At 44.9% G+C, this 13,843-nt stretch overlaps 1 protein-coding gene across 2 annotated transcripts in view; it reads right to left on the bottom strand.

The window, feature by feature from the left end:
- RAB3B (RAB3B, member RAS oncogene family) overlaps positions 1-9,425 on the bottom strand; it is a 59,592-nt gene extending 50,167 nt beyond the window's left edge. Inside the window, exon 1 of one of the 2 annotated variants that reach the window (XM_074876059.1) lies at positions 9,358-9,425. The gene's annotated coding sequence lies outside the window, so the exon portion shown is untranslated. Of the gene's footprint in view, positions 1-8,900; positions 8,963-9,357 lie in introns of those variants that run through there. The other variant, XM_074876060.1, reaches the window with a different exon arrangement.
- Between the last annotated feature and the right edge of the window lie 4,418 nt (positions 9,426-13,843).

The raw sequence follows: 13,843 nt of genomic DNA, 5'->3' as shown, positions 1-13,843 counted from the left end.
TTCTTAACAGGAATTTCTCAAATGGAAAATTCAACACCCAACTGACTTACACACACACACACTCAGGCCAAGGCACTCACTGCCTCAGTTCAAATGTTAGAAATCTCAGCTGCAAAAATTATGAATCCAGATGATTGGTTGATTTGTACCATCACCAAGCTGGAAGACAGTAAGAAGTTCTCTATTTGAGTCATTTATCTTCCTCATACACATACATAACTTCCACAAATGCCCCTGAGAACACATGTGCACTTACTAAAGAAGAAAAGAAAATTAAAAATCTCTACCTCTCCATTCCACTCACAGAGGCTTGAAAAAAGCGAGATGCCCTCATCACTTGAAGCCTGGTCATTTAAAGAATCGGAAGCAGACCTTTAACAAAGAAATATTCCACTGATCATACAGGAATCAATATTTTCTTTCTACCCCTGTCTTCGCAGAATCCGTCTGCACACTCCAAACTGATCTTTCAAATGAAACACTGCTGCTTCTATTAACCCCCCTAGATTGCTATAATCAAAAGTGTACCTGGCTACAAATGTGACTTTCAGATCTCAGTTAAAAAGCAATTACAGAATGCGGCCAGCTAGAGCAGCTTTGTTAGAAGCACAATGCAGAAAATAAGATCAAATGATACTTGTACAGAACGCAGGGCTGTTGTCATAGAAGCATAACACTCACTGGCCTGTGCGTGCCACTGTGCTACACTGAAGATGCTGCAGGCTGGCTCCTTGAATCATTAGAGGCAGCATCGAAGCACAAAAAATTTCAAAGAAAATTCCATCCCCTTGCTTAAATTTGACTTTTTCCTTCCCCTCCTCTGGTCAATAGAGAGAAATCAAAAGTACTAATTACTGAATTACTCCTCTGATTGTAGATCATTACTGAAGCTGTACTCCACCACCGTTTGGGCTGAAAGTGTTCACAGGGCTGCCCCTGAATTTGCACTTGAATCCTGAAGCCAGGAACCAGCAGACCTTTCTCCCAATTCTCCTCCCCTCCCTTCCTCTTCCCCACTTGTCCCATCCCTGCTCCAAGCGCTCCCTAGTTATGTCAGTCCTGAAGACCACGCAGAGAGCTGGTTCAGAGAACAGAGAGATCCCAGTTAAAAATAAATCCTCCTACAACTTCTGTTTTGCAGGGCTGTTTTTAAAGTTGTTTCAGTTCCCAATCCAGCACTGCTGAGGGAGCTAAGCAGAGGGGACCAAGTGGTGGGAAGCGATGGCAGTTGCTATGCTACTGAGAGAAAGGTCCACAAAATCACATCTCCTGCAGGCCCTCCACATCTGGTGGAGATTCAGCCTCAGCAGGAGGGAAAAGGTGACAACGCATCGATGTCAGGCAGCTCTTGTCCGCCCAACTTGTCAGAACATCTCACGCAGCCATTGCTCCCAGAGGATTTTATTCTCTCCTTAGTGAAAGGATGTTTAGCTGGCAGTGTAACCCCCTGATTGCTGGGCACACAGCTACATGTGCTCTTTGCTTGGGATGACTCTAGCATCTCTGCTGTTTTACAAGGACATGCAGACTAACTAGGGTTTTGTTACAGAAGACCAAGTCAAATAAGACCGGCATGCAGAGTACAAAAGAGAGGCTTGTGACTTTCCATTTTGACTGCCTTGGAATAATCCTCAATAAAATACCTATACAGGAAAGATTTAGCTACATTACAGAAAACCCATTACACAGGAAAAGAAAAAGCTGCCAATCAGACTGCCCTTAAGAGCACTTCAGTATGAAACCTTGCATCTTTTAGTTCTTTGCCTAGGTAGCCCACTTCTTTGTAGCTAAGAGCATACTAATACTGACAACCTGTTTTCCCCATATGCTTTAGCAATGGGAACAAGGTCTCAAACACGTCCACTTCCAACTAGTTTTGTGAGAATAGGCAGTTATGCAGCTATGAGATACCTTATAATTTCCCTATTGAGGAAAAAGCCTGCAGTGTGAGCTCGTCTTTTATTAGACAAAGAAACCACATAGGAGGAGGATGCTACAAATGCTCTAAAGCAATAAAATCCTAATCAGAGCTTATTAGCCACCAAAGAATATGTTCCTCAGTCAAGGTGGCTCTCCTGCCTTTATCTTCTGTTTTGCTCTAATGAAGTTTAAAAAAAACAAGCCTATCACCCTAAGACACCTCCATGGGAAACCAGGCTTTGCTGCTTTCAGTACTCACTGAAATGTGTCATATAGATGCTTCACGCAGCTGTGCTTTTTAATTTGAGCAACATCACAGTGAAGAATCAAACTGGTTTGTAGTGCAACACAAACCATCAGAGTGTTACTGCTCTTACAAATCACTAGAAGTGGTCACTGCTGCCCCTGTTCTGCAGTATTTACAACCTACAGACAACTTCTGTGAAAAGCAGCACATGAACTGTCTAAAGGTGATGGTGCTGGCTAGAAATCAACTGGTATATCTTACCATCCATTTATTCCCAGAAAAAAAACTAAAGCTGACTTCAGGTGTTGCCAGCCCTTACAGTTTTGGCTGCAAACTAATGGAGGGCTGCTCTTCTCTATCCTCTCACAGACAAGAAGAAATCTGATCATTACCCTTGGAAGTTTAGGGCGTCTGTATTGGCATGGGTTTGTTCACAGACATGGCCATTTTCACGTCCCGTTCTGTCTCACAACATTGCGAGGAAGAAGCCTGAATTTCGAAAAGAGTCTCCTTGTCTGATGTCAGTCACCTTGGTTAACCATGAAACATGGTCACACTGATGGAACTTATACTTCCAACTACACACTAAGACATAACTGCAATTTCAACTTGTTATGAACCTGCGTATTCTGTATATTACAAGTTCTGTGCGTTTCTAACAGTAAAAAGATCTTTTAATATTTGTTACTGCTTTATTTTTAAAGCCAAAATGGAAATGTTTTACATGTTACACACGTTTTCTGTTATATAGGACCAGTGGCAATTTAAAAGTGACTGTCTAACTGTCTCAGCAGCAGCAGCTAGCACAGACAGATTTCTTTTATTAGGCAGGTGAGAAGATGGGGGTGAAACTGCCCCTCTATACTTCTACGAGTCAAGGATCTCATGACAGCATGCTACGCCAGGCTGGGTCCAGCCTCGTTTTGTGTGTGTTCAGCAACTGAGCCTCTGCTGTTTCTCCTGACATACTATTTTACTGCCTTACAGAGCTATCAGTGTTAAACCATTCCTTTATTTCAGAGTCCAAACTTTTTTCTTACTTCCATCTTACTGTTCCTGAGTTCCAGTGCTCAAGATCAGCCAACAGAGAAAAACTGAGAGAGAAGTTAACAACTGTCGGTCTAGAAGGAATAAGTGGTAATAGCAGCCAACAAGAGAAGGGGCACAGTCACAAACACAGCTGTACCTGTTAGTCTCCTCGCTACCCATAGGCACTGAGGAGTGTGGAAGGAAGAAAAGAGATTATTAAATACTCATTTAGTAAAAGCAGAAATAATGAAGCTAACTAAAGGTAGAAGTTTAAAAAAACCCAAACATACATAGTGCTAAAGTCAATACATTGTGCTAAAGTCAAATAGATCACACATATGCAAAGGCTCTTATAGAAACTTAGGACAGGAGCCTTGTAGACAGCTCTGAAGATGCTAAAAGACCATGAAAACTATTCTGGAAGTTATGTGGTAGGCAATAAACAAAAAAGTAACTAAACAAAAAGATTTCTTCATCTCTAATATTTACAGTTTAGCAGTAATCTGTGAGACACATTACTGACATGCAGTGTAACTTCTTCTCAAGATTTAATACCTTGTGGGGTTTTTTTTCCCCAAAACATCTTAAAAAGTGCATCTACATTAAAAATTTTCTAGTTCACAATTCTATGTCAATATTCTATTCTAAAAACTCACTCTGTTATGTGCTCTGTCATCTGAAAAAAAAGTGTGTGGGTTTTTTTTTCTTTCTCAGGAATTAAATTAAATCCTGAATCAGATTTTTACCAACCAATTGAATTTTTTTTACAACAAATGTATACTGTCTTAAGAATAAAGCCCATAAATGAAACAAGGCCATGACCTTAAGGAGTCTTATACAAATGCTGTACTACAAGAGAGATTTACCAGAAGCAGAAAACAAAGTATGAGCAGTTAACATAACTGCTAATAAATATTGCAAGCAAGTGATCATTACCAATTTAGATCTATAACCCACGAGACAGATGGAGGCTTTGCTGTGAGTATATGAATCAAGAGAGTGGTCACACTGTTGAACCTGCGATATAGAAACAAAAGGATTACAATGTTTATGATAAGGATGGATAATGAGAATATTATGTAAGAAACTAATAGGTTAGACCATGACCGTGCTGCTGTGTGAAGGTCTGAGCTTCCTTCACTGAAGGTAAAGAGGAAAGCCCTGTAGCATACAAAGAGGACAGAAGCAGTGCTTGAGTGAGTGACAGGTATTAAGATAACAGCAGATATTTGGAGCCATCAGTTTAAAATTTATTAAAGGGAGATTATCTAAATTAATCTAAAGTAAAAGTTCTACATAAATCCTACAAGTGGATGCAAAACCTCAGCTAGGAATCATTATACCTCTCCTGCAGAAAGGCAGCAAGGTAAATGGAACCAAGGAGCAGCTGAAATACATCTGTATACATTGGTGTTCTGCACAAAGCCTGGGTCAAAGTCTACTGTGCTGCAAAGGCAAACTGCGATAGGACGTGGAAATGTCTGCAACTTACAGCACATCTATACAAAAATAACTGCCTTAAAATAATAGTTATTCCAGATTTCGAGCAGAAAAACATAACAGAATTTAGTCCTCTTTTTCATGACTAATATAATCTAAAGGCCAACTTTGTCCCTGGTGCATTTCCTCTCCAGTAAACAAGGGTAAACCACCATTTGTCATCTTGACTTACATTATCTTGCCTTGTGGAGACTGCCAAAACACGTGGACAAACTCAGACCTTATGTAAATAACAAGCTGCAGCTACCTACTCCAGGTCAGAATTTGGATCAAACAAGGACAAATCCTTTCTCACAATTCACACAATAGACAATCACCTCATTTGGCAACAAGACAGCACCTTGCTCTTGCCCAAAGTATTGCACATTTTTCAGCATCAGTTATGTTTCGTCCTGTTCTCACACCCCTGCCTCTGCAACTGTTGCTCCCTGTGACAGCCTCTGGCTCGCACTTCAGTACTGTCCAGAACTTGATTTTGAGGTGTCATCCAAATGACCTAATTGATAGATCTACAACAAAAATAATTAAACAGTGTAAACAAAGAAAATTAATTCTATGTTTATTACTTTAAAAATGTAAGCACCTGATTAATAAAATTGATTTATTAATGAGTCCAGAAGTCTTTGCAAGAAGATGCTTGTGGTGGAGCTGTTCCAGAATTCACATGCTTCAAATGAGTTCAATATACACTGATAAAAACCTCTAAACAATGTAGGCAGTTATTTATTATTACCCATTCAGATTTGGGAATACAGGCTTTAAAAAGTCTTCAAAGAATTTGCTGAGTGCAGAACAAAAGTCAAAAACCTGAGGATATCATCCCTTTTCCATCAACTCTCTAACTTTACAACTAGATTTTGTTAGTCAGCAGGCTGGGACTGTTGTTCGAAAGATTTCCTCAAGCCAATTGTCCCTCTGTGTCTGGAGCCATGCCTCTCCCATTTCCTGCATAACGTTCAACATCCTTTTAGTCCATTTTAGAGCCACAACAAAACTTGCAGGAAGGAGGAATTAGTCACTGTAATTCTACAACAGCAAAAAATGTAAAGAAATAAAAGTTCCCACATTTTTTACTCTCTTCTATGAGTGTTTTCATTGCAGCTCTTATCATCACATAGTTCCATGCCTGTTGGCAAACATGCTACTCCAGAAGATACAGAGAAAAATATTTAACAGTACAAAGATCTCCCCTTCTAAAGGGGAGCCACTAACTGAACCCAGCTCAGCTCTCTCCCAGAGGATGCACGGAACAAGAGATTTACATCCTCCTCGTGCCCTAAAGAGCGGATGAAGAGGAGATTTCCACAATTCCCTGAATATTCCATCGAGTTTGGGAACCCCAGGAGCCAGCCAATTTCTAGACCTACAGAACAGCCAGCTGAGTCTGACCCTGAAACCAGTGCTGTCTCCAGGGAACAGTGCGAGCTGAAGAGGTTGATCACTATTACAAAACTCACCATCATTAAAGTCCTTGCTTCCCGTTACAAACATTGGCTGAGATAACAGACTTCAGTCCCCTTCTCATCTGCTCTCCAGCCTTGCAGTTCTGCCACGGTTTCTCTGAGAATGAACTGGCTATAGTGAAATACTTCTGAGTATCTCACTGTTGAATACACTGAAGCACCCAGAGTAACACACAAGACAAATCTGTAACAACTCTGCTCCAAGAAAGACATGTGTAACTCCCCGCTGATCCTTCCCCAGCTGGATGGCAGGGCACAGCTATGTTCTGCACTGGGATACAGACCTCCACAGAGAAAGTCGTGACCATGCCCTCCCATGGTGGTGGAAGATAAGGTGATTTCAGGTACATGGTGGAACTCCTACTATCTGGAGCTAGAGTCACGCTATATGGAGATTCGGGCAGACACCCCTCCACCAGTGCATAGGAGACAGTTACGGATTTTTCTCCATCACCAGGTCTAAAACCTTTCATTTATCGGTAAAAGCAAGCTGCTGTCCTGACCAAATCAGGTGACTGGAGGTTGGTATTGTCTTGTAGTAACCACCTGTAAAGCAGAACCACACGGAGACAGGGCCAGCTCAGGATGCCTCTGCAGCACAGAAGTAGTTTAATTTGCTGCCTTTTGTCCTCCTCCTCCAAGCAGAAAATCTGTGATGAACAAGTTATTTTGTTTCTCTGTGCTATGATATTCTCCATGCTGCAAAGTAAGCCACCTGCTAACTGGGATTAGGACAAGCATCCTCACAATTCCCATGTTTTAATTAGCTAGTACTTCCAAACAGAAGTCTTATTGTTTACCTCAAAGATCAAATACCACCATGCTGCGGTAAGCTAGGCACACAGTTACAAGAGCTCACTAAATATTGCAGAACTTTAAGCACAAGATACATTTTTACAGCAAGAAGCATACCTGAAATTACCAGTTCAGGGCATTCCTCAATGTTAGCGTCTCAATGAGAACTGCCTCAGAAAAAAAATACTTCCTCGGGCTGAACTAGAAACAGAGAACAGATGTGGACTTACTGGGGAGGGTTAAGTGGGTGTGAGTGCCCTTCCCTGGCACTACGACCAGCCAGGTGATGCAAGACCCTGAAAAACGATGCTGTGACCTGCCCATTTTGATCTGGGGCTGCATCAGATCACGTGAAAGTAGGGAAAAAACTATCTGAAACACACACAAGTCAACTAACATGACTATGACATGACAGTGACAACTAGTATGCTAATGAATACTATATGTATTGCTTTGCTACACATAGATGTAGCAAGAACTACTGCTATTAAAACCTAAAGCTAGTAAGTCTCCTCAGTTTGTTACTGAAAATGTAACGAATCTGCAAAGAAGGCAGAATAGTTTTGTCAAAATTGCAAAGGAAGCTTGATTTAAAGATTGGTTTATTTTCCTCTCTTCTTACTTATACTACAAATTGTCCTGATAAAGCAGTCCTGAAGGCAGGGATCACACCAAGGTCTCAGTAAATGCACATACAACCACTTCCAGGATAGCAAGCACAAATAACAGGAAATAAAAGCTTTTTACTTATACACTTACATACAGCAGCATATGGATTTGATCTTGTACCCACTATAATCCAATACAGCGCTCCCATGATCTAGGTATAGATTCAAATACACAGATCAAGACTGTAGTTCCACTGACATTTTTACCTTGGAAAGGAGAGTGAGGAAAAAATCCACTTAAAAGAGGATGTTTATCTGAACCTAGATCTAATCCAGGCTACTATGAAGCCCCACAAACTGTTACTAGCATTGCTGAGAGTGCAGCACTGGGTCAGAAGTGAGCAATGAGGAACAAAGCAGGAAAGGCTGAAACCAGGTTTGTCACCAAGGAAGTGCACAGAACCATGAATTTCCTCCTTCCAAGGCCACGGTCTTATATTGTCTCAGGCCACAGGAATATCCAGGTTAAAAGTAACCCCTGGCCCCAGGGGTTGGAAGTTGGGTTTTGTTTTTTTTTTTTTTGGCAGGTTGGTCTTAATTTAGGTCAGATCAACCTGATGCACAGCACAAACATACCCCTGCCTGTGTCGTAAGAAGGAAAGGACATCGTGAAGACAGAACCTTGGGAGGCGAAAAGGTGGCAACGCTTGTGCTGGTGTTTGCAATATCGCCTGTGATCCCACAGCACGATGCTACCGTGCGCATCAGATGCCACTGCCTTGCCGCTGGCGAGCAGAGAAGAGACATCGGGGAAAAAAAACAATGCATAGTCTCAGAACATATGGCAAAAAGACCACTTGTACTTTGTGCAGCATAAGATGGAGAAATTGGAGAGTTTTTACTTTTCATGAATAAAATCACAATGACTGATCTGTTTGGCTCTGTGTAACGGGCTCACTGTCTACTGCTTCGGGGCAGCGTGGCCGTCCACCCAGCCTGCGAGTCCGTCCTTCCACCTGTACGGCGAAGAGCCCACCCGCGGGTGGGGGCTCAGCAGCCAGCGCCGAGCGAAGCCGCGCAGCCCTGCCTCTCCCCTTCAAAGAGCAGCAAAACCAGAAACAACAGAAACAAAATCCCGCGTTTCCCAGCAGTTTGTTTTACCGCCGTACAGTTTTTTAGTTTTAAGCGCTGCAGCAAACTGAGCAGAAAACAACCGCCCGGGGTGACAGGACCTGACAAAGGTTACACACCAGCTGGAAAACAGCCGTGAAGGCCCCGGTCTCCAGCCTCCCCCCGCGCCACTCAGGATATTTCAAAGATAAAGCAGTATTATATCACCTCTCGTTGCTGATAAATATTTATTTTAGAGATAGCTGCTGTCACCTTCTCCTCCCCGCCGCTCCTGGGGGTCTGCCTTTCACCCCACACCTCCGGGACACAGAGGACCCATCCCGCCCGTCGGTGCCTGCCGAGGCCGGGGGCCGACGCCCGCCCCGCGGGGGCCCCTCGGGGCCGGGGCACCTCCTGACACCCGCCCAGCCCAGGGACAACCGCGACGCTCGGGGCTGAGGAGGGCGGGAAGAGTTTTGGGGCCCCGGGAGGGGATGGTGTGGTGAGGTGAGGTGAGGTGAGGCGAGGCGCGGTTCCCGCCCCGCGGCAGGAGCCTGAGGGGAGGGGGGAGGGGGGGGTGACGCCCCAGCGCCCGTCCCCCCTCACCGTTACTTTCGAGGGGAAGGCTGCGCCCCGACGGCGCGTACCGCGGCGGGAAGAAGCCCCCCGGCTCCGCGGCTCTTACCTGAGGCGGAGGAGCGGCAGCGCCGAGCCGAGACGAGCTGAGCCGTGCGGGTCCCGCGGCCGCTGCTCGCGTGGCGGGAGCCGCCCCCCCGCCGGCACCTGGGGCGGCCCCGGGGGCGGAGCCGCGGCGGGGCGCGGTGGCCGGTTGGGAACGGCGGGGCTGGAGGGCGGGAGCCCCGGCGGGGGCTGAGGGGGGTGTCCCGGCCGTGCGCCGCACCGCTCCCCGCCGGCCGCCAGCGGAAGGATGGCAGAAGGGAAGGCAGGCGGCCCGAGCCCACCGGGGGCACCGTGCCGGGGCCCGCCCTCCGCTCCCGGGATGTGAATCACCTCAGGTGTTCCTGGAGCCCCGGTGGCAGAGGACCGCGGTCCCAGGTGCGACCCTAATTTGTCATTCTTGTCGCACTCTTTACACGGTCTGGAATTCACTTCAGTAGAACCGTTAACTCTGAAGCCTAGTGGTGGCTGTGGCATCAGGAACTACATCTCTGCTGGTGAAAAGACAAAAAAAATGAGGCGGTGGCCGCCATCTCTCTAAGTTGCTTTCCTGAAGGAGGTCTGATGAAGAGGTTGCAGCAGACCCTATTGGCATTAAAATTCTACAAACAGACCCCAAGTTCAACATCAGAGACCTGATTGTGGCCTCTCCCTTGCTGGGAAACCAAAACAGCTTTCAGAGATCATCCCCTAGAGAAAGCGAACAAAGTCATGGGCCTTTCAAACGTGTCTCCGACATAACTAATGATGTGCTCCCCAAACAGCCAGCAAAGGTGGCAGCGCATTTTCCCACTGTCAGGCTTTAAGCAAGTGCTTAAGTACAAAGACAAGGCTCTTGATCATCACCGGGAGAGGACGATTCCCTGCGAGGGGAGGCTGAAGCAGGAGTCAACTAAAGATACCGGAATTGCAGGTTTCCTATCTTCTCTCATTGCCTAGCTAAGCAGTCTCCAGGGTCCACCTTTGAACTCAGGGCTCTAAATTTGGGGGGTGCAGGTGCCACTGCACCTTGCCGTGTCCCCCAAAGCACCATTCCCTTTCCGCCAAGTCTCATGGTGTGCCATGGTGTTTGGTGGGCAGCACTTTGACTCAGCTTGGACACTGCCCAGACAGGACAGAGATTGCTTTGTCTACTTGTAAAAGCTTTTTGCACATCTGGTGATCTCCAGTAACCGTCTTTGGACAGGCTTGTAGGTCAACCAGCCCTTGGATAAGCTTTAGCTTTATAACAGTTCAGCCACTTTAAAGGAGTGTGTAAATTGCTTTTATTGATACATTTTCCCCAGGGCAGTTGACTAGTTAAGAATCGTGAGAATGTAGAAAGCCAGAGAGAGCGATAGTGCTATATAACTAGCATATAGCCAAGGTGTGCTTTTTAGGAGCAATCACAGGAGAGATGCAGAGAAGCTTCGAGGAACACCTCACTGCAGATCAGAGATGCCATACAGCTTCTCCATTTCATTCAAGCCAGAGCTATCTGCCAGGTGGCCCAGGAGACAATTCTACCCAGCATCAGAGTGATTTTCTACCCTCATCTAGAATGATAATGTTTATTTGCTATCAAGACCCCAACTAAAATTGTTGTATAAGCCAGGCCCTGATTTAAGCTTAAGCAAGGTGTCAGCTTTGTGTAAGCAACTTGAAATAATTGATAGCGAAACAAAATCCCAGGTTTATTGCAATAGTTATTTCAAAGACAGTCTAACAGGCTCGACAACTGAAAAAGTCTTTTTAGCTCCTTGCAATCCACTCATTGCTCTGGAAAATGTGATCTCTGACTTTTCCAAAACTTGACTTCCACTCTACCCAACACAGTGTCTGTGGTGAATGTGATAATGCTTTCCCCTCTGTCTGCTGACGGATGCTCAATCTAGAAGACCACTGCTAGCCAACAGCCCTACAAAGCACCAATGTGGAAGGCAAGTGGTCATGGGCAGATGCCTACACCTTTGATGCAAAGGGCACATTATGACTTAGGCTCACTTGGGCATCTGCTTAGTGGTCACCTGATTTAACATCCCATGATCCCACCAAAAGCATCAGAGACACTGTTCAGACTAATTTCTAAAGGCTTTTCCACATTTCATGCCATCCTTGAAATGCCAGTGTTTATATGCAAGCCCTTTCTCAGTCACGGCTAAGTGAAAGAAGGAGGGATGCACCCAGGTAATTAGGAGACAGGGGAATTTGTAGTGGTTCTTTCTGTCTATCATTTTGTTTAGCCACATTTCTATAATTTATGGAGTGAATATTGTTAGCTCTCCTTCCCCTCCAGGACTTAACATTGTACAGTCGTGGGTTGCTTACACAACTTCCAGTGAGAGGGGTCTGTATTATTTTAGATTTATAGATGATGGAACAGGAGAGATCTCCCACAAGCCCAAGGAGGTGAAAGGGAAGAGCAGATGTTTTGCTTTATCTTGTTTTCTGACATGTGAATCTGTCTCACTCTCTCACAGCAGTCATGCGAGCACATTTATCAAGCACAACGTGCATACTCTACTACTCTCCCAATGTTTCTAGTTCAAGTTACTGCATCATCACACCATGCAATTGATCTAAGGAAACAATTTTAATCTTTTCAGTTCTCTCTTTTCTAAAACCAGTATTTTATTTATTGATTTATTTACTACTAAAGCAAGAGCAGTGCCAAAGCATTTAAATCAAGGATGATGGTCTGCTATATGCGATGATGTAAGTAGTAATAATACTAATGACCCTGAGTCTAAGAGACTCATCGTCTAAGCTCACGATAAGCATTGGGAATACATAGACAAAATTGTATCCCAAAGAAGCACAGTTTGCACACAGAGCAGTGGTTTCAGCTCATTACCAGCTGTTGTCCAGGCAAGCTAGGTGAAAACATGCCAACCATAAGGAGAAAACAAAATCCGTTTTATTTGAGTAGGTAGCACTCACCCAGATGCTTCTTCACTTCAGTGTGGAATAAACAGCATGTATGCCTCATGCTGTGTCCTCAAGATGTGCACGAATTTCATTTTCTTTAACAGGGCTAATGCGCCAAAATCCTTACAAATGGGATTTTGAAAACTGTTCATAATATTAGAAACAGCACAATAAAGTGACATCTAAATTTGACTGTGCTGCCAAAGCAGCTTCTTTAATGCACAAATTTAATGTTGTGTCCTGAAACACACTCCAAAAGCGGGGAGAACCTCTGCAGTTCTTATCAACTAATATTTCTGCAGCATGTCTACCTACACCATACTGAGCATATGCAAAATGGTCCAAAAATGAGTATATTTCAACAAACAATCTCTAACCAGCAACCAGTTACCTACAGCCTTAACCAAATTTAGTCCAGACTGTCCTGCCCCTTCAGCCCTGCCCCAGCTCCTCCTGCAGCTCCAGTGGGTCTTCACTCCCTTGCCCTGGCTTGGAGTGGCAGCAATGGGATCGTGCCCTTTCTAGAAGGGGAAAACTCTAGGAAGTTCTCTGCCCTTCATCCCCCACACCATGGCAGGGACACAAGAAATGGAGGAGGAGACATTTGCGTTGGTCAGAGGAAAGCAGAACATGGGAACAGCTCAAAAACGCTCGACTGTTTATATAGCACCCACTCACTCGGTGATCCCACACCTGGGACATACCCTGCGTGTTCCCTGGATGCTGCTTGATGGGCCGCTCTGCCTGTCCTGGGCCAAGGCCAGCATGGGGTGGTGTGTAACCGCCTCTCTTGCTGTTCTGAGTCAGAATCTGGAATGCTGTAAGCACAGGTCAGCCAGTCCCTGCTTCCAGCATAGTTATGAATGGAGAAGTTTGGGGTTTCTCTTTTTATTTTTTTTGGGTCCCTAATTGAAGGAACCTACTGCAGATTTAGCTATTTCAAAATTGTGCCATGACATCTGTCACAGCTGGAGAGGATCACTCAAATCTTGGACCCTGTCCCCACTGCGTGTGACAGGCCACAGGAGCTGGATGGCAGCTGTCAGTGGAGATTCCTCCTCCTCTGGGCATGCCGACATGGTGGCACCGGCTGGTGCTGCAGGAGTGAATCACCACCTCTTGCAGGAGTGGTGCTCCTTGGACAATGGCAAGCCTGGGAACTGTGTGCAGCCACTCCTTACGCTAGACAAACTTTGAAAGGAAAAGCAAACTTGAGTTTATTTGGCTAAACTGCTTAACAAGTCAGCACCTATTTCTTGGAGGAAGAAAGGGGGAATGAGTTAATATGCCAAATAGTTCTGAGACAAAGGGACTGTTACCATTTTGACAGACTTTCATGATTGTTTCCTGGTTCCCTCCAGACAGTAAGCTCCCCTGTCCAGTTAGTCCCAAAGACAACTTACACAGCTGTCTGGAAGTGGGGTGCAAATTTTTAGATAAACTTCATCCTTTGGCTTTGCTTTCTCTGAGATGAGCATGAACTTGCAGTGAAGTTCCCCTTTTTATCCCACTCTCTGGATAGAGTTCTGCTCGGTGTAATTCCCCCTTTATTGCTTTCTGAATCTCCATGCTCAGTATCAAGTTTT

The sequence above is a fragment of the Strix uralensis genome, chromosome 8 (genome assembly GCF_047716275.1).
Source record: "Strix uralensis isolate ZFMK-TIS-50842 chromosome 8, bStrUra1, whole genome shotgun sequence".
NCBI lineage: Eukaryota > Metazoa > Chordata > Aves > Strigiformes > Strigidae > Strix > Strix uralensis.
The sequence above is the reverse complement of the archived record's forward strand: the minus strand, read 5'-3'. Positions and strand labels throughout refer to the sequence as shown.